The sequence below is a fragment of the Sapajus apella genome, unplaced genomic scaffold (genome assembly GCF_009761245.1).
Source record: "Sapajus apella isolate SASKATOON/1434 unplaced genomic scaffold, GSC_monkey_1.0 scaffold33, whole genome shotgun sequence".
NCBI classification, from domain to species: domain Eukaryota; kingdom Metazoa; phylum Chordata; class Mammalia; order Primates; family Cebidae; genus Sapajus; species Sapajus apella.
Window position 1 is genome coordinate 3380835 of NW_022436973.1, and position 25483 is coordinate 3406317.

Sequence of the window (25483 nt, forward strand, 5' to 3'; positions counted from 1 at the left end):
TGTAGGCACCTTTTAGTTTTTTCTTCAGCAATTGCATTAAAATGCCTATTGTGTTTTTGCATATTTGAGCAAATATGACTTCTTTCTGAAAATATGATCCTACAAATAGCAATGGTATCTATCTTTCAGAAGTCCAGAGACACCTTATATTTCTGTCTCAAGAGGACAAATCTTGAGTTAGAAAGAGAGGGTGTCTTTGGACTTCTGAAAGATGGGTAATATGTCTATTAAAAAAAGGTTTAACCTTTTACAACACATTCTGACTGAACCCGAACTAAATCCAGAAAACATGATCTTTGTAATTTTTATCTCTCTGGGGAAGTGTTCAATCCAAGGCAAATTCAAGTGAAACTCTCTGGATTTGACACTTCAGCCCTGAACTATGGTGATTTTAAGAGGTTTCATGATTCTGAGGTATAGCAAAAACTGACTGTGTTCCCACTGAGGGACAGGACACACACACACACACACACACACACACACACACACACACACACACAGATACACACATACACACATACACAGTGAGAGAAGGCGTTGGGAAGAGAAAATTACCAACCTGGGACGAGAGGGGAGAAAAACCTTTTGCTATTTTGTTGGAGGTATTTCCCCAGAACTAACCAGAGCAAGCATCGAAAGACAAGCTTGTTTAGACATCTTATCACTTGGTCTTGAAACATTTTTTACGAAATGCTACAGAAAGTGTTAGCATATCCAATTAGTGATTATATGGTAGAGTTGGAAAAGTGTCATTTTCCTGGGTGGTCCTGAAACTTTTTCTGGCCTTTTAGCCAATGATATTTATTTTAATAATAGCTCAGAGACCAAGAGGCTTCTCCTTTTCCCTCTTCACGAAGAAATTGTGAAGAACTCGCCTATTTCTTATTCACATCTCTAGAACATGTGTGTGGTGGTTGCAGAAGAGTGTTTCCTGCTGAGGGTGGATTTGAAGCACTGAGAGCTGCCTGCAGTTCTCTGAAGCAACCTTATGCAGGAGAACAATCGGACTATTTCTGTCTGGCTTTTAGGGCCACAAGAAAAGAAGTAGAAAGAAATAGATGATGACTCACTGAAAGGCAGACTTCTCTAATATTAAGAGTTTGGAAGAGGACTCTGACTTTTTTTTGGTAATCTAGCTGGAGCTAAGGATTCTGTGGCTCTGTTTTGGCGCCACATTACATATCAATGCATGTAAACTGCCATGGGTGTAGGGTTAGAAGGTGGCTTCACAAGTCACACATTTGGTAAACCCACTGTAAATGCAATTGAAGTAGATGTAAGTATCTGGAGACTGGGGGTGTTCAGACGTAGGTCTGAAGATTGCTTGTCAATGGTGTTCTAGAAAAAAGTTGAAAACACTGAGGGGTGTATGGACTCAATTATTTATTCACGTCATCAAATGTTCATTAATTCTACTACATGCAATGCTCTGTGTTGGAGATTGCACTGGTTTTAAAGATCTACCTTAAAATGTTCATAATTTTATTATTCTCTTAATTTTAATATGGATGCCAAAGGAGAATGATCACATAGAAGTAGGATTCAGTCATATCTTTCATGATGCTGAAAACAGACAAAGTCTGATGAAGTAGTAGTTAACAAGAACAACAATAATGGTTGCCATATGGCCCAGGCATACATATGCATCATATGATTTAATCTTTCAACAGAACTTTGCAGTAAATATAATGACTGTTATTCTTCATATAAGAAAATTGAAGCTCAGAAAAATCGAATAAATTCCACAAGATCCAGTACTACTATCATTTGGAGCAAGTATTCTACCCAACGTATATACATAGGTGCCAAGTTAGCATGTTGCCTTTTGGCTAGAGACTTTCAGAATGATGGAAATGGAAACATAGCAATTACTCATGGCATATTATTTGAAGGCAAATGAAGTTCCCTTCCAAAATAAGTTAGCAGCAAGGTATTCATTTTATAAATAGAGATTTGCAAACTCTCATCTGGGATGAGCTTGGTGATAAGTCAGTTGGGACTGGGGACTTGCAAGACATTACTAATGGCAAATGGGTTCAAGCACAAAAAGTAGTTCTTAACACTGCCTTTTTGTTGGTGACTTAAGCAGCTAGAGTTAAAAGTATGTATAACATTTTGGTATATTAGGAATTTTTGGAAGCAGCAGGGAAGTATAGTTTGAGTACAATCCCCTAGCACTAGGCCAAGCACTTTTATGCATATCCACAAATTTAATTGCCTCAGTGGTTTCAGGGGGTCAGTGTTACCAACCTCATTTTTGCAGAAGTAACATTAAAATTCAATATTTTGTTCTAGACCACATTGATTATTAGACCTTCTGAAGCTGGCTGTTAGATTGCAGGCTTACAGTTTATGCCTAGCTATGCATTTATAGAATATGGTAACTCAAACCGCTTTTCTGGGTTATACTGTGGTTCTTTTGTAATAGTGTTTTTATGGAAATAAATGATCTAAATTCCAAATAAAAAATGTTGAAGGATGAAGACTTCTGATGTCTGGCTAGAACCAACTTTGTTTTTGACCGAAGAGATTCAAACACTAACCCCTTAGAGAGGAATATCACCATCCGTCACTCTGCACTAAACCATTTGTCAGGGCATCTATAGAGAGAGCCCTGGGAACCACTGAGTAGCAACAGTATGTGAACCATCAGGCTGAGCTTTGTACACCAGGAAATGGGAGCACTTGGCCTTGCATCTGTGTTCCATCCCTACAGACTTTGTCTCAGGCCTGGGGAGGGAAGGAATCTGTAGGCAATAAAGAAATAAAAGCCCTAGATTAGCTGTGGTCCCATGCCACGCTCTTCTTCAGGGGTGGTATCGAGTAGCAATTCCTGGGCCACACATGTAGGAGAGAAACTGATGTGAAGATGTGACTCCTTTGGCTGTGGCTGCCTAAGCAAAGCATCCCTGGTTGGTATGTGACATGCTTTCTACATTCCATTTTCTTCTAATGATTGAGCTCTGCTGGAAGAATTGGATTGGGTTCTTATTGTAGTGTCTGCTTCCTCAGGAAGCCTGAGAAGCCATGGTTGCCCAATGAGGCTACACATAGAAAAGAGATTAGGCTGGGCACAGCTTTAGGGCAAGGCCACATCAGGACTCTGGCCTTGACTGTAAATGTCTCCGCACTGAACCCTCTGCCTTTGGCTTCCATAGTCAGTCCTCACTCCCCAGTGCCCCTATCCAGAGGCAATATTTTAAAACAACAAAATCAATGAACTTCAAAACCTCATGGAGAGCAAAAGCAAAACAGGGCTCAAAAATCTAAGGAGAACAGACATTTGAGAAAAAAAATTTCAAAGCACAAAGCCAGCTCAATCTCATTTGTAATGGGTCACAGTTCATTAGGAAGTCAATCTGAAACCACAAGCAGGGACTAGCCCTGTCCTATTTTAAGTGGACTTTCCATTTTCTTTGTAATGGTCAAAATGTGATTTGGTTAAAATGGACTTGTTTGTGAAATTTATCCTTTCCCAATTAAAAACAGCAGTATTTTATACATTTTAAAGTATTCAACCTTAAATACTTGTTTCTTTTGCTTTACGTTAATGTATTATCATTATTAAATATATTTCCTGTTTAAAATTTATTGTTGTTACTTTATTATTAGTAGTAGTAGTATTAATAATAGTGCTAGTAGTGGTAGGTGTATGTTCTAGCTTTGGGCCCAAATCCTTATCTGATTTCTTATCTCATACACACACACACACACACACACACACACACACACACACCCCCCCACACACACACACCCACACACACACACACACATTCTAGCCCAGGTCACTGTGATATATTTGAGAGATAAAGAATCTGCTGATTCTAACTCACCAATCTCAGCTTCATTACCCTTAGGTCCTATCCCAATCCCACTTAAAAAAATACTAATATGTACACATGGCAAATAAATAATGTAACATACTATGGAGTAAAAAGCAAAAGTTTCTGTCATTCCCTCAATTTCTATTCTACTTAGGTAACTATTTTTAACATTTTCTCACACATTCTTACCTGTTAAGTACCTATCCACTCTAGCATATGTAGATCAATGTTTCTCATTATGATCATTTGGATAATACACACACACACACACACACACACAGAGAGAGAGAGAGAGAGAGATTATTCTGCATCTTGCCCTTTCTTCTGAACACTATATTTTGAAGAACTTTATTAATACATATGCATATTTTATTTTTAAAATATCTTCCTCGTATTTACTTACAAAGATGTACCTTGACTTATTTAACCAGTATACAATTGATGGAAACTTAGGTAGTGTCCTTTAAAAAAAAAATAGAAATTGTGGGACCAGAAATATATGTCTTTATTATTATTATTTTGCTTGTGCAAATAAATGTATAGGATAATTTCTGCTTTTCTTAAAAAAGTAGGCTATGGGCAATCCTTGCTTCCCAGATGAAAGACTATCTAGATCCTTCTTAATGTAGCGGACAAAGAGAGAAGCAAGAGAAATATGTACATGCATTGAAGAGGAAAACGCCAAGAAAAAACTGATTCCAAAAGAGGGATCAAGGACTATACACAGAAAGGAGCAGGAGAAAAAGGCCCAAGGAAGGTTTGCTTCCATTCGGTTCTATTCATAATACTTTCAAGTCCCCCAGGTCTTCCCAGCCCTGGGCACCTCACTGTGTCTCAGGCTCTTGGAGACCTCCTCTATCTTCCCCGGGCGGATAGAAGAGGCTTGAGTAGGGGAAGCCTTGAGCTCCCCCTAGAGGCTGGAGAGCATAAGCCAGGCCAGAAAATGTACATCACAGCAAATTAAAGGATATTTTTTCAAAGAAAAATACACCAGTATAGAACAGCTGGTCACATACATGTCTCTTTCCTTGGTGTCTTAATTCATGTGCATACATTTTACATAACTGCGGTGATGCCCTAGCTTCAATTTTGTGTTCAGTTTCCCCCATCTCCTTAATATTACATAGTAAATGTTTTTCCATGGAGCTACATAATCTTTCTAATTACCATTTTAATGACTTCATAATACTCCTTCCAGTTCATATATTGCAATTTATTTAACCATTCCCTATTGGTGGACTTTTTAGATTGTTTCCAGAATTTTAATAATATAGAGAATGATCCATATAATATCTGCTCTTTTCCCCTTTTAAAATGAGTTTCTTAGATTAAATAATGAGTCACAGGGTAGGGATGATATCATATCTCTTAATAATCTTTTACTCTTTGGTCTTCTGACTCCATAAACAGCAACGCTTCTGACAAGGCACCAACATATTAATTTGGGTATCTGTTTATAATTGTTGTTGTTATTATTTTACTTCTGCAAATGTCATATTATAACCTACATTATGCCTTAAGTACATTAAGTACATTGTACATTCTTTCACATTCTACTAATTCTTCTCTACTTTCCACACAGCTCATACATTTAGCCAGTGGTTGATCATTTTTTCATTTAATATCTTCTGAGAACCTAATATTTACCAGGAATTTGGTCTAGAATCTTGTTTCCTTGGTAACATTGCAATTTTTATAGAAAACAGGAACAAAAGATGAGAATGCATCATGTTGGTGAACTCATTTTGTAAAACTCAAAAAACAAATACTTTGCAAAATTCTAGTTATCAAACTTAAGGAAAATGTGGGTTGGAGAAAATTTTCTAGCATGCCCCAGCTCTGTGCAATGCATAAGGGCTGAATAAAAAGAGAACTGAAGCCGGGCACTGTGGCTTATGCCTGTAATCCCAGCATTTCAGGAGGCCGAGGTGTGTGGATCACCTGAGGTCAGGAGTTCAAGACCAGCCTGGTCAACATAGTGAAACCTCGTCTCTACTTAAAATACAAAATTTACTTTGGCATAGCAGCACAGAAAAATTGGTTGGGTGTGGTGGTGCAGAACAGCTGAGGCAGGAGAACTGCTTGAATCTGGGAGACGGAGGTTGCAGTGAGCTGAGATCATGCCACTGCACTTCAGCCTGGGCAACAGAGTGAGACTCTGTAGCAAAATAAATAAAAATAAGACAACTGAGGCAGAGTGTGGAGTTGGTTAAAGCAAAGCGTTGTTGGATGGGTAGGAATTTACCAGCAGATAAGAGGTGACAGTGGGGTCCTAGATTCAGACCATTTGTACTGAAATCCTAGCTCTGCTCCTTAAAAATTGTGAGGTCTTAGTAATTTATATTTTCTCTTCCTCTCTCTGTCTTTTCTTTCTTACCATTTCTTTTAGATTTGTATTCAACTTTTATAACTAAAAGAAAATATCACCTATGAATTTACTTTCCTTAACTTCTTCAGGAAAAATAAAACTCCCCCTACCCAGTGTTCCCAATCCATTCATTGATGTATCTCTATTATAGCCTTTATCACGTGATCACCATAATGTACCATCTTTGGGGGAAGAGGTCATGTCTTCCTCCTCTTGGTCTCTCTAGCATCCAGCATTGTACCTGACACATGTTAAGTACTTATAAATGTTTGTTGAATTTAATGACTTGAATTGAATATTTAGGTAATTATAGAACATAAACAAGAAGAAATATTATGTAGCAATTAAAAGGATAATTAGGAAGACTGAGTAGCTCGGTGGGAATATGTTTATGATATGTTTAGTGTTAACATGCAAAATGATACCTGCATTATAATTCTCACTGTCTGAAACTTCTCAGCCTAGATACTAAGGAGACAAAGAAAAATGTGAAAAAAATAAAACTATCTCTAAGAAGCTCCTACTATACTGAGGGAGGCAGGTGTATGTAAAAATGATCACAGGGTAAGGCCAATGATAGCAGTATGCATGAAGGACTGACAAGGGAGGGAGCTGAGCATGTCTGGGGAAGTTTGGTGAGATTGGCAGGACATTCACCGTAGGCCTTGGAGCTTAAGTAGTCGTTAACGGACAAGATATCAGAGTAGGATTTTCCTTAAAATAGGAAAAATAGAAGAAAATAAAAATGCATTGCATTTCAGAGGAATAATTAGACATTTCCACAGGGGCTGGTAAGAGATGAGACAAGAGCGTAATGTTGAGTTATATTGCAATGACTTGCTACTAAGGTGTTTGATCTTTAACATGTAGACAGAAGGGAGTCCTCAAAGGTTTTGAAGCAGCAGGGGAGTGGCACAATGATTATATTTGTTTTTGTGACGATAAGCTTGGCAGAGTAAAAGGATGGGCCAGGTGATAAATACCAGGACAAGGATGCCAGAGAAGCGGCTACAGCTACCTGCTTCAAGTGAGATATAAATCAACATAATGATGAAGCTGGAGCTGAGGCTGGCGGAGTGGACTTGACATACCTTCAAAGGGATATTAGATACGAACTTACGTGATGATGGGCGGTGAATTGAGGAAGGAACCTAGAGTGACACATAGGGAAAGTCAATGATTTGTTTAAAAAGTGTAAAAGGAGCAGGTCTCTGGGAAGAGAGATCTTGGAAATGAGGGAATGGGCAGATGTTGGATTTAGTTTTGGAAATGTTGAGTTCATGGTGCTAATGGGCTTTACATCCACAAAAGGCTGATATACAGTCAAACAAATGATTTTAGATTCTTAGGAAAATAACTCTGGCAAGAGATGTCCATAAACTGGGGCTAATAAATAATCTCACATCTTCTGTATCCATGAAAAACAGGATGACTGTTATAAATGAAAGTATTCTGGATGCCTGGCTGCAAGTCTGGGCTCTCCTTGAGCAGATGCAGGCAAATTGCTTAACCTTGTTAAGCCTCAAATTCCTCATCTGCAAATTTGGATAATAAATCTTGTCTCGGAGGGCAGTGTGAAAATGGGATGAGATAAAGCAAGAAAAACATCTGCAGGAGGGACTCAATACGTGTCACTTCCACCCCCACTTGCACTTTGCCCTTTTTCTCCCACAGATGATCTCAGAACAAGAGTAAAGAGCTTGAAACAGAAACCAACACAGTTCTCTTTAAAACAAGCATCAAATAGATCTCTGTCTGATCATGACTGAGTTTTCTAGTGCTGGTCTATTTCCTAATGTCAGATATTAGTAAGGTTCAGGGTCCAGGTCTTCTGTTGAGTGGTACCCACACTATTTTCCAATTTAAGATTTCTCTGAGATGAGATACAGAATTTCTCAATATGAACACCATCGAGGTATAATCTGTATCAGCATTTTTATATGGTGTCTTTATTTCTCTCTCTTCTCCACTGAGAGTAAGACTTGGGGTTTCTTGCTGATTTAAAATGAGTCATCTTATGTATTTATGTATCAATCCAATATGATAATAATAATAAAATGATAATATATTTCATTTTGAGAGCTTGCTCTGTGTTAGTATTTTAGGTGCATCAGTTCTTTTAACCTGTGCAACAAACCTTCATGATTTTATGTTATACTCATTATAAATAATGAGGCTGGGGTCTAGAGAGATGAAGTGACTTGTCCACAACTGCACAGAAAGTAAGTGAAGAACCTAGGATTTGGAAAGAAATCATGTGAATCCACTGTGTAACCACTACCCCTCAACCAAGATGGCATTTTCTGTCACTCAGGGAGGGAGAAGGAGTGATAAGCGATGCAAGAAGTAAGGAAGTGTTGTATGTATATGTGTTTTAATTGCTGTTCCTCATGAATCATAAGTCACTCTTGTTTCTTTATCAAGGAAGGCACAAGGACAAGCAAACAGAATGGCATTTATCTATGATTAAAAAATTATGACCATTTATATGCAAATGAAGGTTGGACCTATGCTTCTGAAAGACTGAAGGGGATTATGCACGGTCATAAATTTGGGGTTTTTCTTCTTTTCACACACTCCCAGGGCAAGTATTGAGGTTCAGCAGTGTTCTCCAGGAAGACTGGGAGGACGATTGATGAGCTTGGTTTGTTTCAAAAGATACAGTCACTATTAGTGGCTGTGCTCATTTCCCTTCATCCATTTGCTGGAGAACCCTTGCCAGCCTCCTGATCAAATGCTCTCTGCTCTGTGAAGCCTTCTACAGGAATACTTTGGTTTCAGCGGAGTTAGTTGCATTTTTTCGGGGCTCTGTAATGACATGAATCAAGTTTGCTAATTCATTCATAGGCTCATTCATTCAACACATTGCCCATTGAGCACCTTCTTATACCAGATACTGTCCTAGATACTGAAGATAAAGTTCATATCTGATTCTAGAGCAAAATAGAGAGATAAGGTAACTGTTCTTCCATGAAGCTTAATTGCCTGAAGGAGACAAATGAACAAGTAAGCAAAAACAATACATATAACAGAATTACAGGAAATGATTAGTACAGTGAAGAAATACAAGCAGGCTGGTGGGTGGTCAGGGAAACTCTTCTAAAGAGGGTTTTATGAATAATGACCTGAATGAAACTGGAGAACAAGCTATGGAAAGGTCTGGGATCAGAGACCAAGGCAGTGGAATTGTAATTTCTGCCAATATGCATGCCATGTAATGGCAGAAACTATGGCCAGTAATAATGGAAATAGTGATGACCATGGATAATATTCAGTATTATACTTGAGCGTCTATTAGGGTTTAGCTACCTTGCAGATGGTTTGTACTCATTTATTCTTCATGGTAGCCCATGGGAGGTGGATATTGCTGTATGATTTACAGATGAAGCAAAAACCCTTAGAAAAATAAGGTGACTGGCTCACTGTCAACAACCAGTAAGGGGAAATTAGCTGAAACTCAAAATCCAACCTGTCTCCAAAGCCTACTACCTTCAATGGCCCCTTGTCTTTATATTCCCAGAAACTAACCCTGGAGTCTGGCACTGTAGACACTTAGCAATAGGATAATTGGGTGAATGGGTGATTTCAGTGTCCTCAGTGTTTCATAAATGCCATCTCATATGACTATTTAAATTTCGGGCAGGCCTGAGGCTGTGGTGCATTTAGGCATTTGACAAGTATTGCACCTGTGAGAGGATGGTGGAATAAAGCCTAAGGCCCTGAAAGGTAAGTAATTTTACTGTTGAAAGTCACATGTGGATATGAAATGAAGCATGGTGACTCTGTCTCTACCTCCTCTATTGCATATACATCTCTTTAGAAAGAGGAGTATTTTCTTTTACCATACACCCACACATCAGAGACGCAGTCCTATTCCCACAAATGCAAAACGTAACAAACAAAAGGTAACAAACAAAGATGCACATGGACACAAAGGATGAAGAAACCCAGGCATGTGAACATGAAGCTGACTTTATCACAACCAGTTTGGCTCTAAGTTCCAGGGTCAGTTCACAGCAGCTGGGAGAAATTTCTGTCTCTATTTTTGTTGCTGCGGCAACAGCCAAGTTCTCCAAAGTTCTTTCCTCCTGAGGCCACGCAACCTCCAACTGCTTCTTCTCCCTTCTCAGCTTCTTTCAGAGGGGTTGACTTTCTGAGTTCCTTCGGATCTCCCTGGTGGAGTCAGGTGGCACAGCTTTCCTGAAATCCTTGCTCCTGTCTTAAGGCCTTGACACTGAGTGGTCCCATGCCTGGGATGCAGACCCTACACCCCATGGCTCCCTCATCATCTTCCAGTCTTTGCTCAAATGCCCCTTTTTAAATAAGGCCTGAGTCGACCCAATTATTATTGAAGCCTAATGATGATAATGGTGATGATGACACAACTACTACTATTGAGCATCTATCAAGGTCTAGGTACAATTTAGGTAACTTGCACTCACTTATTCTGCATGATAGCCTTGCGAGGCAGAATTGTCATGTTTGACTTACACATGAAGCAAAACCTTCAAGCAAATAAAATGGCTTGTTCAAGGTCACTCCTGCTGCCCTTTTCCCTACCTTGCTTGGCTTTTTCTTTACTTTATAGCAATTACCATTTTCTGACAAACTAAATAATGTACTTATTATGCGTTATTGAATGTTGTTTTTCTTCTGTCCTACCCTATATACACATGTTAGGATAAAGCTCTACTTAGGTGAAGATATTTCTCTGCTTTGTTCCAAAGCACCAAGCACAATGTCTGGCATGGAGAAAACTCATAACATATGTAATGAGTGAATGATTGAATGAATAATTACTGATCACCTCATTTTGACCAGGCTTTGTGTTGTCATTTCACCTACGCTTTGCTCTGTGAAACAGAGATCATCATCACCAGTTTGCAGATTTAAAAACAATTAGTCCAAAAAAGGAAAAGCAACTTGCTTAAAGTCACTGAGCTAGTCTGAAATGAGATTTAAAAATATATACTGCTTACTCCAAAGTGCTATGCACATTGGTTCTTTCCACCCAAGGACACTGTGGCCAGCTCAGTGACACTTAGAACCTTCAAGGGATCCCAGAGGAAGGTGTCATCCCTTGCTGTGCTCATGTCCTCAGGATTATGACTTTGACTTGATGTTGTGGAATTTTCCCTCTTCCTATTCTTGTCTCTCATAGCCAACTTCTGGATCTGACCGCTAGCACCACAATCCACAGACTTCTCTAGAGCTGATTCTTGGATGTTTCTTATGATTTCTGGAAGTCTTGGGATCTCTGTGCTCTTGGTTAACTGATCACATGCCAAGGCCACCTGACAGAAGGACTTCTGGACCAGAAGATTCTGAAAGTCAGAGAGACCTCATGCAGAATTTCCCCCTTTCACCTGATCTTCTCCCTTCTGGGCAATCCCATCACTCTCTGTGGCCACAGGTGGAGCTGTCTCAGCCAGAAGTTGCCTTTAACTCCTCCTCATCAGTTATACAAGCACCAGCATTCAGAGCCTCTCACACAGGCTGCAGCCTTGCAAAGAGACTGGTGTGGAGGGAGACAGAGACTGAGGAAGAGAAGGAGCAGTAGAAGGAATACTTGACACTATAATTATGATTTTTTTATTTTATTTTATTTTTTCCTCTTTGCCTGCACCCATGTCCTTTCCTTGCCTCATCCTCTTCCACCCAAGTTAGAAATCTGGAAGTCACCATCAACTCTCTCTCATCTTCAGCTCCATACTGAAGCAATCGCGGATCCCCCTCTTTTCTTTCTCACACGTCTTCACCCATCTCCTCATCTACAACATAACAGCTACCCTCTTGGTCCTGGCCCAAATCATCTTTATCCTGGAATCCAACAACTCCTTCTTAATTGTTCTCCTGGCCTCCAGATGTGTCCCAGTCCAATCACAAATGAAGTGTCATGACCAGGTTCTTCTGCTACTAAAACTGTCAATGGCTCTTTACTATCCCAAGAATCACACCCACCCCTCTCTCCTTGGATTAAAAGGCCCTGTGTAATCAGGCTTGCACCAATGTCTCTAATTTCATCTCTGTCATGCCTTAGGCAGATTGATTTCTGGCGATTCCCATCATGTGCCCAGTCTGTTCTGTCATTCCCTGATATTTCTGCTTCATCTGACATACTAATCCTCTATTTCTGCCTGGCTAACACTCATCATTGAATACGCAAGTCAGGGGTCAACTTCTCTATTGAGCCATCCAGATATCTGCCACCACTCTCCCCTCCGCTGGTACCTAAATGGTTATTCCTTTATGGCCCAATTCAAATAGCCTTACTTATACCTTATAATCTCCAGTTGCCCTCACTGGACCATGTGACCCACTGAATCAGCACCTCCATCTATGCTGTGAGCTCTAGTGCAAGACTTGTGTTTGTCTTGTCTTAGCTTGCCCAATTCCTGACTCAGGACATGGAGCCAGGGCTGGGTTCTTTTTTGTTGTTGTTGTTCTGGGGCTCCTTTTATTAGACTGGGTGGCCACGGCCAGCTCTAGGCAGGCTGCTCCAGCTCCATAAGGAAGCCCTCGATGACATCGTAGAGGCTGTTGGCTCTGGACAGGCAGAGTCTGAGGCTGCTGCTGTCCAGGGAAGACACCCCCTCGCGCTGCGTGCCCTCCAGGTACACTCGGCACAGCCAGGGCTCCAGCTTCACCAGGACCAGGCTCTTCTCCTTGGGTGTCCCAGCTGACAAGTCCTGGCCGAAGCCCAGGTAGATGGTGCAGCGCGGGGAGCTGCAGCGGCGCCGTGCCCGGAATTCCACCAGCTCTTGAAAGAAGACTCTGAAGTCGAAGATGGGGCGTCGAAGTTGCGAGGCAGCAGACAGGCTGGGGTGGAGGGGCTGGCGGAGCCCGGGGGGCCGCCTACCTCCCAGTATACCTTGCACTTGCCCATGCGCCAGTGCCCACAGCTGCGGCCCCCGAAGCTCCAGCTGCAGCCCGGGGGCCACGTGTCGCAGTAGCTCCTCCGTGTAGCGCAGCTGCTTCTGGTCCGGAAGCTCAGCAGGGATTCAAGGGTTCTCTTGAATCTAGCCCCAGCTGTCTCACTGATTGCCCTCAGTCTTCTCATCTGTAAAATGAGCTGATTGAACTAAAGAATCACCAAGGTCTCTTTCTCTCCTGTTTCTAAAAATCTTGAATTCTAGGACAGTTTTCAGATTGTTCATTACAGTTCCTGAGATGTGTACTCTAATTTTACGTAAATTTGTCTTTTAGATATGCTTATTAAATATTTACTCAGAAAAAAAAAAAAAACCTCTTATAGAGGTTAGTGAGAGTGATAAGAGGGTCTCATAAAATGGCAGGCTAAATTATTTTTAAAAACCCAAATTCTTGGGGGAAAGGATTAAGGTAAGGGATCATGCACAGAATGGAAAGATTTCCCTTTTCAGTGTACCCTATCAGCTGACAGGTCAACAGGGTTCCTTGATAACAATTGTTTGAGTAAATCACTGATCTGCTTTTTCTGAGAAAAGGAAAACCTCTCCTTTTTCTAATCCACATGTAGTAGAACTATGATACAGTCTTGCTGGAGTTACTTGTCTCCAATTACTTGTTCAGGTATAGAAAGACAATGAGGCTGAGATGTTTGGGTACCACTCCAACACGTGTGTAGCAAGTCTTCAACAGCACCTTCTCACTTAGGGGTCCACTTCATTTGTATTATATTTGCATGTGGCCCTTCCAACACCCGAGGTCCAGCCTCCACATGTTTATCCCTAGGAGTCCACCTCTTTCTTCCTTTTCCCTTGCCAAAGGCATCTGGCAGGTTGGTACTGTTTTCCATAGAAACCAAGATAGAGGAGAAGAGGGTTCTCTTAAATGCTAGAAATTTAGGGTGGCACTGCTGGGGGACTAGGGGCTTGCTAACACTTGGTGGTGGTTTTCTGGAGTTGATTTTCTTCAATATGGATACATTTCATAAGCTCAGTGAATTCAGCATCCCTCTCAGCAAGACTGGGGTGATATTTTCCCATTTCTTTCTCCCACGCATATAAAATAGTAGATTCTGAGTGGGAAGACGACAGGTACCTCATGACTTTCTTCCCATTGGGGATGTAAACTTTAACTTAGAACTGTCTTTGCTGCTGGGGAATGAGCCAGGGAAGGAGATTCATTCACCGTGTGTCTGGAAGTCACTGAGTCCCTCCCTGGACATCCAGTTTTCCTGGAGTACTCTGTCCTGATTTTAGGATAGCAGAAGGGAAACTGCTGAGGAAGAGTCTCAGATCTCACTCTAATCAAAGCAAGAAAGAAAATGTAAATGCTGTAGCATTTCTCCTTTCTACTTTGGGGCTGGTGTTGTCTTGTTTACTTCTCTGCCCCAGTGTGATGCGTGTTCCTCAAAGTGTGTGGCTTCTGATCTCACCTAGATCTTCTTGCCCAGTAACCCCCTGTGTCTGATCATTCAGTAATAATCTTACTATTTGATCCAATTCTGACATCTGTGTAGCCTTCTCCAAGTGTGGCCTAGAAAGCTCTCTATTATTAGAGGGAACTTGGCCCTTCAAAGTCATCTGACATTTGTTGGACACTCAATATTTCTGAAATCTCATTGGAAATCATGCCTTTCCCCACAACCAGGCTGCAAAAATAATCTCCCCAAATTGTTTCTTTGCTCATCCTTGGAATTAAAGCCTCTCATATTCAGGCCAAGCGTGGTGGCTCACTCCTGTAATCCCAGCACTTTGGGAGACTGAGATGGACAGATTGTTTGAGGCCAGGAGTTTGAGATCAGCCTGGGCAACATGGTAAAACCCCATCTCTATTAAAAATACAAAAATTAGCTGAGTGTGGTGGTGCATGCCTATAATCCCAGCTATTCAGGAGGCTGTGGCAAGAGAATCACTTGAACCCAGGAGACGGAGGTTGCAGTGAGCCAAGATTGCATCAGTGCACTCCAGCCTGGGTAACAGAGTGAGACTCCATCTCAGAAACAAAACACAAACAAACAAAAAAGAAAAAAAGAAGAAAAAAGCCTTTCATATTCAATCAGGGGTTGTTTCAGAAAGATCAGAAGCTAGATTTGGGCATTTAAAAATCACTTCTAGATTGTACCTGAAATATGAAAGAGAAATATTAAAGTAGAGAGAATGGAACTGATTTTCCTGCAGTCACCTAGTGAGTCACAAACTGGAGCAGGAAAAATCAGGGCCAGGGCTGGCTGCTGACCAGGCAGAGGGTGTGGATGGGATAACTGAGGTCAGAAATGTAATTGAAGTGCATAGAAAGGGAGAGACATCTGGGCCTCCAGAAAACGAAGTGTCACAAAAGGAGACCAGTTACCTGCATCTGTGGCTAGCCCCAATGCACCATCTCCTGTCTGCCATGGGCTATGTGCTGTTGATGCCCCGGCACGTTAATCTTCAATATAATCCTTTGAGGTGGGAAGAAGTACCACTGGAATTTGAACTCAGGACTTTCTGACCCCTGAGCTAGAACTCTTTACTGTATTACCCTCTCTTTGGGATGCAAGTATTTCAACCCAAGTATTTAGGGTCTCATAAACGCAGTGGTTTGTCTTTATTTTTATTGTTTCTGGTGTGTGTGTGTGTGTGTGTGTGTGTGTGTGAGTGAGAGAGAGAGAGAGATAAATGCTACAAATATCAACTCTCATAATAGAGAGAAATCTGCTTTCACTCTATTAATGGCATCAGTGACCATTTATCGATTTTTAAAAGGGAAATTAAAAAAAAGTTGTTGCAAATTGTTGCTATTAAGTCCTGTTGGAGAGTTGATGCATGTGCTCCTATGAGGATGAGGGTGCGTGGAAATATGAGTCAGACACAGAGAATAAGAGATCTTTGTGTTTGCCACTGAAAGATCACAATGACAGCCACAGCAAATTGAGGGCCACTTGTTGAGCTTATAAGCAATCTTTTCTTTCATATGTATCTAGACAAAGTATAATAGCATGATGCAGTGGAAAGAGTGGACGTTTAAAGTCCCCTGTCTGATACTAGCAAATGTGTGACTTTGGGGGAGTTGCTTATTTCCTGTGACCTTCATTTTACCCAGCTCTGCTATTTGGATGATAGTACCGACCTTGTTGAGTTTTCCTGAAGGCAAAATGACCATACAAAGTACAGCACAGCCCAGAGCACTCTGTGAGCAGTCCACACCTGCTGCATTCTTCTCCTTCTCCCCACACCCTCTCCATTTGTCAGAAGCTGAGTGCTTTCTCATTTTTAGCATAGGAATCCTGTGACCCCTACTTTCATCCTGTAATGCATGTTGCATACCCTGGAAAATGTGTTATTACATTACAAACTGAAATTTTGTGGCATCATCACATTGAGAAAACGCATCAGAGCCATTTTTACATAGCATACACTCATTTTGTGTCACTGTGTTGCATTTTGGTAATTCTTGCAATATTTCAAAGTTTCTCATTATTATTATATCTTTTGTGGTGACCTGTGATCATACATCTTTGATGATACTATTGTAACTGTTTTGGGGCACAAAACTCCACCCAGATGAACTTAGTTGACCTATGCTGTGTGTATTCTAACTGCTCCGCTAACTGATCATTGCCTCATAACTCTCTCTCCTCTCTCTCTCTCTCTTTCTCTTTTTTTCTCCCTCTCTAGGCCTCCCTATTCCTTGAGACACCATAATATTGAAATTAGGTCAAGTGACAGCCCTAAATGGCCTCTCAGCATTCAGGTGAAAGGAAGAGTCTCTCATTTTAAGTCAAAAGCTAAACATGATTTAACTTAGTGCAGAAGGCCTGTCCAAAGCCGAATTAGGCTAAATTCTAGGCCTTTTTGCCAAAAGGTTAGCCAAGTTGTGAATGCAAAGAAAAAGTTTCTGAAGGAAGTTAGAAGTGCTACTCTGATGAACACAGAAATGATAAGAAAGCAAAACAGGCTTATTGCTGAAATGGAGAAAGTTGTGGTAGGCTGGATGGAAGATCAAACCAGCTACAACATTTGCTTAAGCCAAAGCCTAATCCAGAGAAGGGTTCTAACTCTCTTCAATTCTAGAAATACTATGAGAGGGGAGGAAGCTTCAGAAGAAAAGACTGAAGTTAGCAGGGGTTGGTTCATGAAGTTTAAGGAAAGAAACTGCCTTCAAGACATGGAAGTGCAAGGCAAAGCAGCAAGAGCTGATATAGAAGCTACGTCAAGTGATTCAGAAAGTCTAGGAAATACAATTGATGAAGGTGTCTGCGTTAGAAAGCAGATTTTTCATGTAGATAAAATTGTCTTACATTGGAACAAAGTGCCATCTAGGACTTTCATTAATAGAAAGAAGTCAATGCCTTGCTTCAAGGCTTTAAAGGACAGGCTGACTCTCCTATTAGAGGCTAATGCAGCTGGTGACTTTAAGTTGAAGTCAATGCTTATTACCATTCTGAAAATGCTAGAGGCCTTCAGAATTATGTTAAATCTATTCTTCTTGTGTTCTATAATGGAAAAACAAAGACTGGATGACAGCACATGGTTTACTGAATATTTTAAGCCCACTATTGAGACCTAATGTTCAGAAAAAAAGAAAGATTCCTTTTAAAATCTCACTGGTCATTGACAATGTATTTAGTCACCCAAGAGCTTTGATGGAGATGCACAAGGCTAATATTGTTTTCATGCCTTCATTCTACAGCACACGGATCAAGGAGTAACTTTGACTTTGAAGTTTTATTATTTAAGAAATACATTTTTCAAGGCTATAGCTGCCATAGATAGTGATTCCTCTGATAGATCTGGGAAAAGTAATGTGAAAATCTTCTGGAGAGGATTCACTATTCTAGATGTCCATTCTTAATTCATGGAGGAGGTCAAAACATCAACATTAACGGAAGTTTAGAAGAAGTTGAACCTAACTCTCATAGATGTCTGAGAGGTTCAAGACTTCAACAGGGGAAATTAACAGCAGATGTAGTAGAAATAGCAAGATAACTAGAATATGAGTACAGCATGAAGGTGTGACTTGAATTGCTGCAATATCATAATAAAACTTGAATGGATAAGTTGCTTCTTATGGATGAGCAAAGAAAGTCATTTCTTGGGATGGAATCTACTACTGGTATAGATACTGTGAACACTGTGATTAGGCAGTGTGGAGGGGCATAGTGGGGGCCAAGGTGCTTAGGATGGTTACCTGCACTGGAGAAACCAGACAGGAATAGTTTTTCACCATTATCTTTCTATAGACAGACAGACTTTCCTGTCAGCCTCCTGCAGTGTAGAAATTGCTCCCACTCAGCTGGTGGTGTTTCCCCAGGAGACTGGCCAAGAAGTCATTGTGAGATCTATCATGTCCTATAGCCCTGCGCTGGGGGTATGCAAGTGTCCTCTCCTGCTTAAGTTATTTATATAGGTGGTTGAAAATGCTTTGCTTGTACAAACTAGAAACTATTAGATTAGGCCAGCAGAGACAGCCAGAGGCAATCTTTTAACAAAGTGAGTGGGATTCAAAGTAGGCATGGAAAGCAAATATTATTTCACCGGGAGTCGATTAGAGGGAGCTCTGCAGATGAGCGGTAACTGCTTTGTTAATTTAGCTGGGGGAGGTGAGTGGGGACAGGTAGGCACCAGCTGGGTTGGAAGGTGAGCAGCCTGGGTCGAGATGGTACTTCAGAGGTAGATGAATGCATCAGGCCCCTCTCCACACACACTCCCCCTTCTCCTTATTTAAAGTACATGATGGAGCTTAGCAGCTGAGAAGCCTCAGTTTGCTCTAAAATTTCTCATTTTAATTCAGGCAAACACTGTATAAATCCAATGTATCGGAAAGCAAATATTGAGGCTAAGTAAGAAGATCCATTAGATGGAGTGCTTAGTTATAGGACCCGAGCATGTAAGTGGGTAGACAGGGAGGCACAGAAGGAGAGGCTGAGCTGCAGTGCAAGCGTGGAATGCAGGTACCAAGTAAGAGGATCTGAGGAAGGTGGGCCCTGCAAAGGGTTTGGGGCAGAGTGGAAGGAAAAGGAAGATTTGGGGACTACAGAGGGTAGGTCAGTTTGGAAAAGGCTGGATTAGGCGACACTTAAAACTTCTAGTGAAAAGATAATTGGAAATGAGGCTTCAGATGAAGATTGATAATTGGGGCTTGGGAGAGAGGGTCTCTGAAGGAATGAGGGAGGGCCAGAAGAAGACATTAAATTGCAAACTTCTGGGTACATAGTAGTACTGGCTATTTTCTGAGTCAAATTCTAAGGAGTAAGGGCCAGGGATAGACTGGGGAATTTGGATGATGGTTCATTTACACTGTTTTGCAGTGGCTGCTGGGAATTTTGATTCAAAGGTGGTTGAATTGCCGTCAAAAATCCAGGGTATCAGAGCATCCAAAAAAATAATGGCACTCAGGAGCTCCTGGATGTTCTGTCTTCCAAGGATGCCCAGAGGAATGTAGAGGGTCTGCACCCATGGAGGTTAAGGCTGTGGGTTCTGGAATGAGAACAACGTGGATTCAAGTTCCATCTTGATCATGAACTAGCTAGTTGACCTTGGAGGAGTCAATTACTCTCTGAGTCCAGTTTATTCACCTACAGAATGGGAATAATTAAACTTCCCTGGATGTAATGGTAATACCTCCTTCACATGATGACAGAATGTGATAATGCAGATATGTTTAGCACAATGTCTGGCACAAAGATTGTAATAGATTAAGCATATATTTTTAAAAATTGATGTGATGAAAATAATTCTCAAAACGATGGCTCCAAATCACCTGCAGGTGCTCTCTGTATTTGTGAGCAAAAGTTCTAAAAGAAGTTGAAGAGTGTCCACAGTGTGGCTGGGCTGGAAATATGGACCTCGATGTTTTGTCCCCCTTTCACAGTAGTTCTGGGAATCTTTGAGCATAAAGTACCCATGGTTATTTGTTATTCAATGTTCTTCATGTGATTTTTACAGAAAGGGAAATAGCCAGGTATAATGATCAGCCACTGGAGTCTCTCTTGGATCCTATTAATGTCAGCGCTTTTGCTTTTCAGTAAAGTTAAAGATTAGTTAAGGTAATCTTCTCAACGTCCCCTTCCAACTTTAAGGTATTTGGAAGAGATATTGGAAGTGTCTTAAATCATTAGCACAAGAGAATGAGAAACACAGTTGATAATGGCAATAACAGCCATTTACTCAGCCCTTTTCATGTGTCAGGATGATAATTAACTCCTTTACGAGGCTGTTCTCATTTAGGGATCATCACAGCCCTTTAAGGTAGGGACTATTTTTATCACCATACAACAGAAAAAGAAACTGAGCCCAATGGAAGGTCATACTTGGCTCAGGATCACATATCTGGTATGTGGCAGGGCTGAGATTTGAATATGTTTAACCAAATCTGAAGTCAGATTTCTTGATCTTAACCACTCCGTAAACCTGATGACTGCCACCCCAAACTCCATAATTAGTGGCCAGAATGGAGACAATTCACAAAAGCCTTTATTGTTAGGGGACAGCCTGGTATCTTAGAAAAAGATGATAATATCCTGTGAAAATGGAAAGGCAGATTTGATTTTTGCCCAGAATGAAGTTGTCCTAATTGTTACTGATATACACTGCTTTGGAGTCTTAATCAATAATGTTAGCAGTTTTCAATGTTAATTTAATTAGTACAAGAGAACCTACTGGTAGAAAAAGTTGGATATTTAGTGTTTTATCTAATGGCTTATGAAGTACCCTGTAAAAGAACTCCAAAAATCACAAATTCTCAGTAGAACTTTTATCAAAGCACAATATTTAAGTGGTTAAATCCTTGATTGAATGCGTCTGATAAAAACTTTCATTGTGGCATCAAAACTACCATTCCTATTGCATTGCTTTGGTTTCCAAAAGGTAAAAGGTGAAAGAGTCATATGTCTGGTTTTTCTAGAAAAATATTTCCATGGGTGACCTTGGAAACAGAGAGATTATTTTCAGAGGTGATGCTTCAGTGACAGTGAGTGAATTATCCCTAGATCTTCCCTAAACATTCCAGCTCCAGGGGAAGGACAGAACTCGTATCTTTTGGTCTTGGATAACTCTATGGGGAGAACATTTGCATGGAGAAATATTTCAGGTAAATTCGGATAAGCATACAGCCAATATAACTGAGGGGCTTGGGTAGTTCCCAGTGTATGAATGAGTAGGACTGGTTTACAGAGTATGTTCCATGTCTTAGAGAGAATGACTTGAGTTGCTCTGGTGAGAAGTGTTTATAGTCATTCCACGTCTATAGAATGTCAAGGTTGGATTTAAAATAAACCTGTACCATGTTTTGTGGGCCACACACAATTCCCAAGCAGATAGGTAAGGACTCAGTATGAAGCTTGATTATACTGGTCACAGGTAAAGTCCCTGCCTACACAGACACCTGATAAAGCATGTACCACCTTGGACTCCATAGTATGTAAAGGAAATGACCTTAAATTAAGCCATTTAAGCCAAATGAACTTCAATTTTTAGAGACACAGACTATGAGAGAAAAAAAATGTTGCTTGTGTGTTGGCCAGCTTGATGCTTCCCTCTTTTCCCTGTGGATTCAGAGCTCAGAGAGCCTTGGCTTTTGCTACTCTAGAGTCTGTTATGAGGTATATTATACCAAGAATTTAGAGCTCCAATATTCTCTTGGAATTATATGGTGTAGCTGTGCCCTAGGTTTGGCTTATATAAATGCCTTCCTGTGTCAGAAAGCTAAAGATTGAAGATTAGAATTTCAGATTCAATGACTTCAATTTTGATGGCAATTGGCATCTAAAATCCAAAATATTCTAAAATAAACTCAACGGGTTTTTGTTGTTGTTGCTGTTGTTGTTGTTTAAAACTGCATCTCCTTTTAAATTAATTTTGTTGATGGGGTAGTGGCTATACCATCTATTAAATACCAGAGCTAGAAATCACTGAATTATTCTTTACTTCTTATCTCCTTTACTCACCACTTATATGGTGAGGATATCTATTATCCACTTATCTATCTATCCACTTGTGTCCTTCTATCCACTTATGTGGTGAGTAATGCTTGCAGAGTTTGTTATACTCTTATTGTCCATCAACAATATCACTGATTCACTTAGTCTTCATCAGCTCTTGCCTGAGTATAAAATTGTTTCAGAGCCAGATGGGACACCAGCCCTGCCCCTCCCAACCCCCATCTGGCCTCTTCACACCCACTGGAGTCAAGAATCTGAAACATAAATACGACCTTGTCATTACCATTTCATCTCCTTAATGAGTTTTCATGACCTACGAGATAAAGTCCAAAATGTTTGGCAAAGCATTTATGACCCTTCATGACCTGGCCCATGCTTAAACCTCAAACATCTTACTACCTCAAATGTATGCCCCACCTTCACGTTATTAATTAACTATGCATGGCATTCATACTTTTGTACTGGGCCTTTCCTCTTTTCTTCCTTTTTTCTTTCTCTTCTCTCTGCTCTTTCTCTAGGCATATGTTTTTCTCTTCCATTCACATAACCTCCAGGAAGCCAACCCTCACCAACCCTCCTGATCCCAGACCCAGGTAGATGTTTCCATGGACGTCTCCTTAAGATACTATAAATAGATTTCCCCATTGCAAAATCATCTTTTAACTTTCTGATTAATGTGTCCGAATCTCCTTATAGACTGAGCTCATTGTAGCCAGAAACCATGCCTTATGTTTTTAATCATGAACACCTAGGACAGAGCCAAGCAATTAGCAGATACACACCATATGTTTATTTCACACATAAATTAATGAATATTACTGAATAATTTATCCAAGGCCAAAAGAAGAACTTAAAACGTACTTCCGTCTTCATATTTAAAATTGCATTATTTTTATTGTACCTATTATCTTGTTTAAATATCAAGCTCTGCCTTGATTTTTGCCTTTAGAATTTGATCATGTGTTAGCATTTTCACCAGTCACTAATGAATATGAAATAAAGCCACTTTTAAGAACAAGCACATACACAGGCACACACATTAAAACACTGCTGAGGAAGGTTAGCACTGATAGGCTATCAATAAGGAGACTGAGGTCGAGAGTTCGAGACCATCCTGACCAACAGGGAGAAACCCCACCTCTACTAAAAATACAAAGTTAGTTGGGTGTGGTGGTGCATGCCTGTAATCCCAGCTACTTGGGAGGCTGAGGCAGGAGAATTGCTTGAAACCGGGAGGCAGAGGTTGCAAGGAACTGAGATGGCACCATTGCACTCCAGCCTGGGCAACAAGAGCAAAACTCTGTCTTAAAAAAAAAAGGAAAAAAAAGAATGACTTTAGAAAAAAATATATATTCCAGAGGATAGTCTGTGAAGTAAGAAGCAATACTGAACAAATAAAATTGTAAATATGCATGTCAGTATAAACCAATAAAATACATGCATGCAAATATGATTATCTACATATAATAATTATAAAATAATGTTCAACTTGTAGGTGTAAAAAGACAAGGCATAAAAAGTGGTCAAGAGTAGCATTTAATCTGAAAGAACTATGGCTTAACTGTAAGGGTTTTAATATTCTTTTATTAGTTACAGAATTTAATATATTGATTACCTTCAATATTTATATAGTTAAATATACCTAACTAAATATAATTTAAATATATTTGAAATGTAGAATTTCAAGAGTAACCATTAAAACCCTAGAGATAATGTTCATAAATTCTAAACCAGTAGATGATAAAACACAGAAAGAAGAAAAAACACAGTAAAATACAAAAGACATAAAAGACAATACAATGAAAAAGATGAAAAATCAAAGGAAAATAGAAAAAGTGAATCAACAAGAAATCAAACTGGTAGAAAAAGTTCAAATATGACCAGAATTTTAATAAACCAAATATATTAAGCATGTCTATTAAAAATGGACATTTTAAAATTGAACTTTTAAGAAAAACTTCAATTATGTACTGCTTCCGAGAGACACACTGAAATCTAAGGACACATAATTATTTCAAGTCAAGTAGACTGACCCCCCCAAAAAAATCGAGAGTACTTACATTAATATAAGACAAAATAGAGTTGAAAACAAAACATACTATGAAAAATAGAGAAATTTATACTACAATGAGAAATGATTCAAATCACTAGTAAGTATAATTCTAAACTAGTGCACACATAATAAAAGGGCCCCAAATATAAACAACAAAATTGATGAAATTTCACAAATAAATGGTCAAATCAATCACTGTAGTGGAAGATTTCAACTCAATTTTTGATAGGTAAAATGAACAAAAACCTTAGTAAAAATACAGAATTTTAAAACATTAGGACAATAAACTTGTGTTAATGTTCACAGAAAACTAGGTAATAAGAACTCTTCTCAAGCCCACAGGAAACATTTACTAAAATGTGCTATACCATAAGACAATTCTAAAACATTTTGAAAAATCGATATCAAACATAATTTTTCTAGACAAAATATAATCACATTAGAAGATGATAAGATATAAACTTTAAAACACACACTTATTAATGAGTTTATCAATAAGAAAATCATTTTGAAAATGTAAAACTACTTTAAAATACTAAGTATCAAAATTGTGCGATATAGCAACATTCACTAGGATTACATTTTTTTTAATGAGAGTTAACATAAATAACCGAATGTTTAGCTCAAGAAGTTAGAAAATACACAATAGAGTCAAATTAAATGAAGCAGAAAGAAGACGAATGTGCAGAAGAAATAAATGAAACCAAAAACAAATACAGAACCGACAGCATAATAAAAACAAAGATTTGCTCTATGACAAGGTTAATAAGACTCCAAATTTCTGGTAAAGAAAAAGAAAAAGAGAGAGAAAATACAAATGAACATTATTATTAAATAGTAGAGGAGAGAATGCTATAGATGCAGAAGAAATTAAAGAGAAGTAATAAAATACTGTAAGTAGCTTCTTGCCAATACACTGAAAAACATAAAAAAGACAAATTCCTAGGAATATATAACAACACAATTAACTTAGGAAGAAATAAGAAATCTTTAATTATGCCATAACTATTAACATAAGACTATTAAAGTAATTGAAGTTAAAAATCTTTTCATGATGAAAATACCTGACTGATGATTTTAGAGGTGATATTCACCAATATTTCTAGGGACAGATAATTCCAATCTTATGCAACGTCTTAGAGAGAAACAGAGGAGAATTTCCTAGATCATTTTTTAAAGCTGATATTACCTTTATACCAAAATCAGTAGAAGATAACTTATTCATAAACAAGGATGCAGATTTTAGCAAACAGAATCTAGCAGTGGTTAAATAATGTAGTTCATAGAAAAAGATGTCGGGAAAGATTCTAGGGGTTCATATATATATATATATATATATGTGTGTGTGTGTGTGTGTGTGTGTGTGTGTGTGTGTGTGTGTGTGTGTGTGT

General features: G+C 39.4%; 1 long non-coding RNA gene and 1 pseudogene across 2 annotated transcripts in view; both read right to left on the minus strand.

Moving 5' to 3' along the window:
* Nucleotides 1-12632: 12632 nt before the first annotated feature.
* On the minus strand, nt 12633-13190 carry LOC116562597 (annotated as a pseudogene). The gene has a single exon (XR_004274039.1). The product of XR_004274039.1 is annotated as an interferon regulatory factor 7-like (transcript).
* A 4816-nt stretch (nt 13191-18006) lies between these two features.
* The window catches only part of LOC116562629, an 8094-nt gene continuing 617 nt past the window's right edge, over nt 18007-25483 (minus strand). Inside the window, exons 2-4 of the long non-coding RNA XR_004274044.1 lie at nt 24029-24034; nt 19654-19656; nt 18007-18231 (exon numbers count right to left, since the gene is read on the minus strand). This is a non-coding gene — a long non-coding RNA (uncharacterized LOC116562629). The remainder of the gene's footprint in view (nt 18232-19653; nt 19657-24028; nt 24035-25483) is intronic.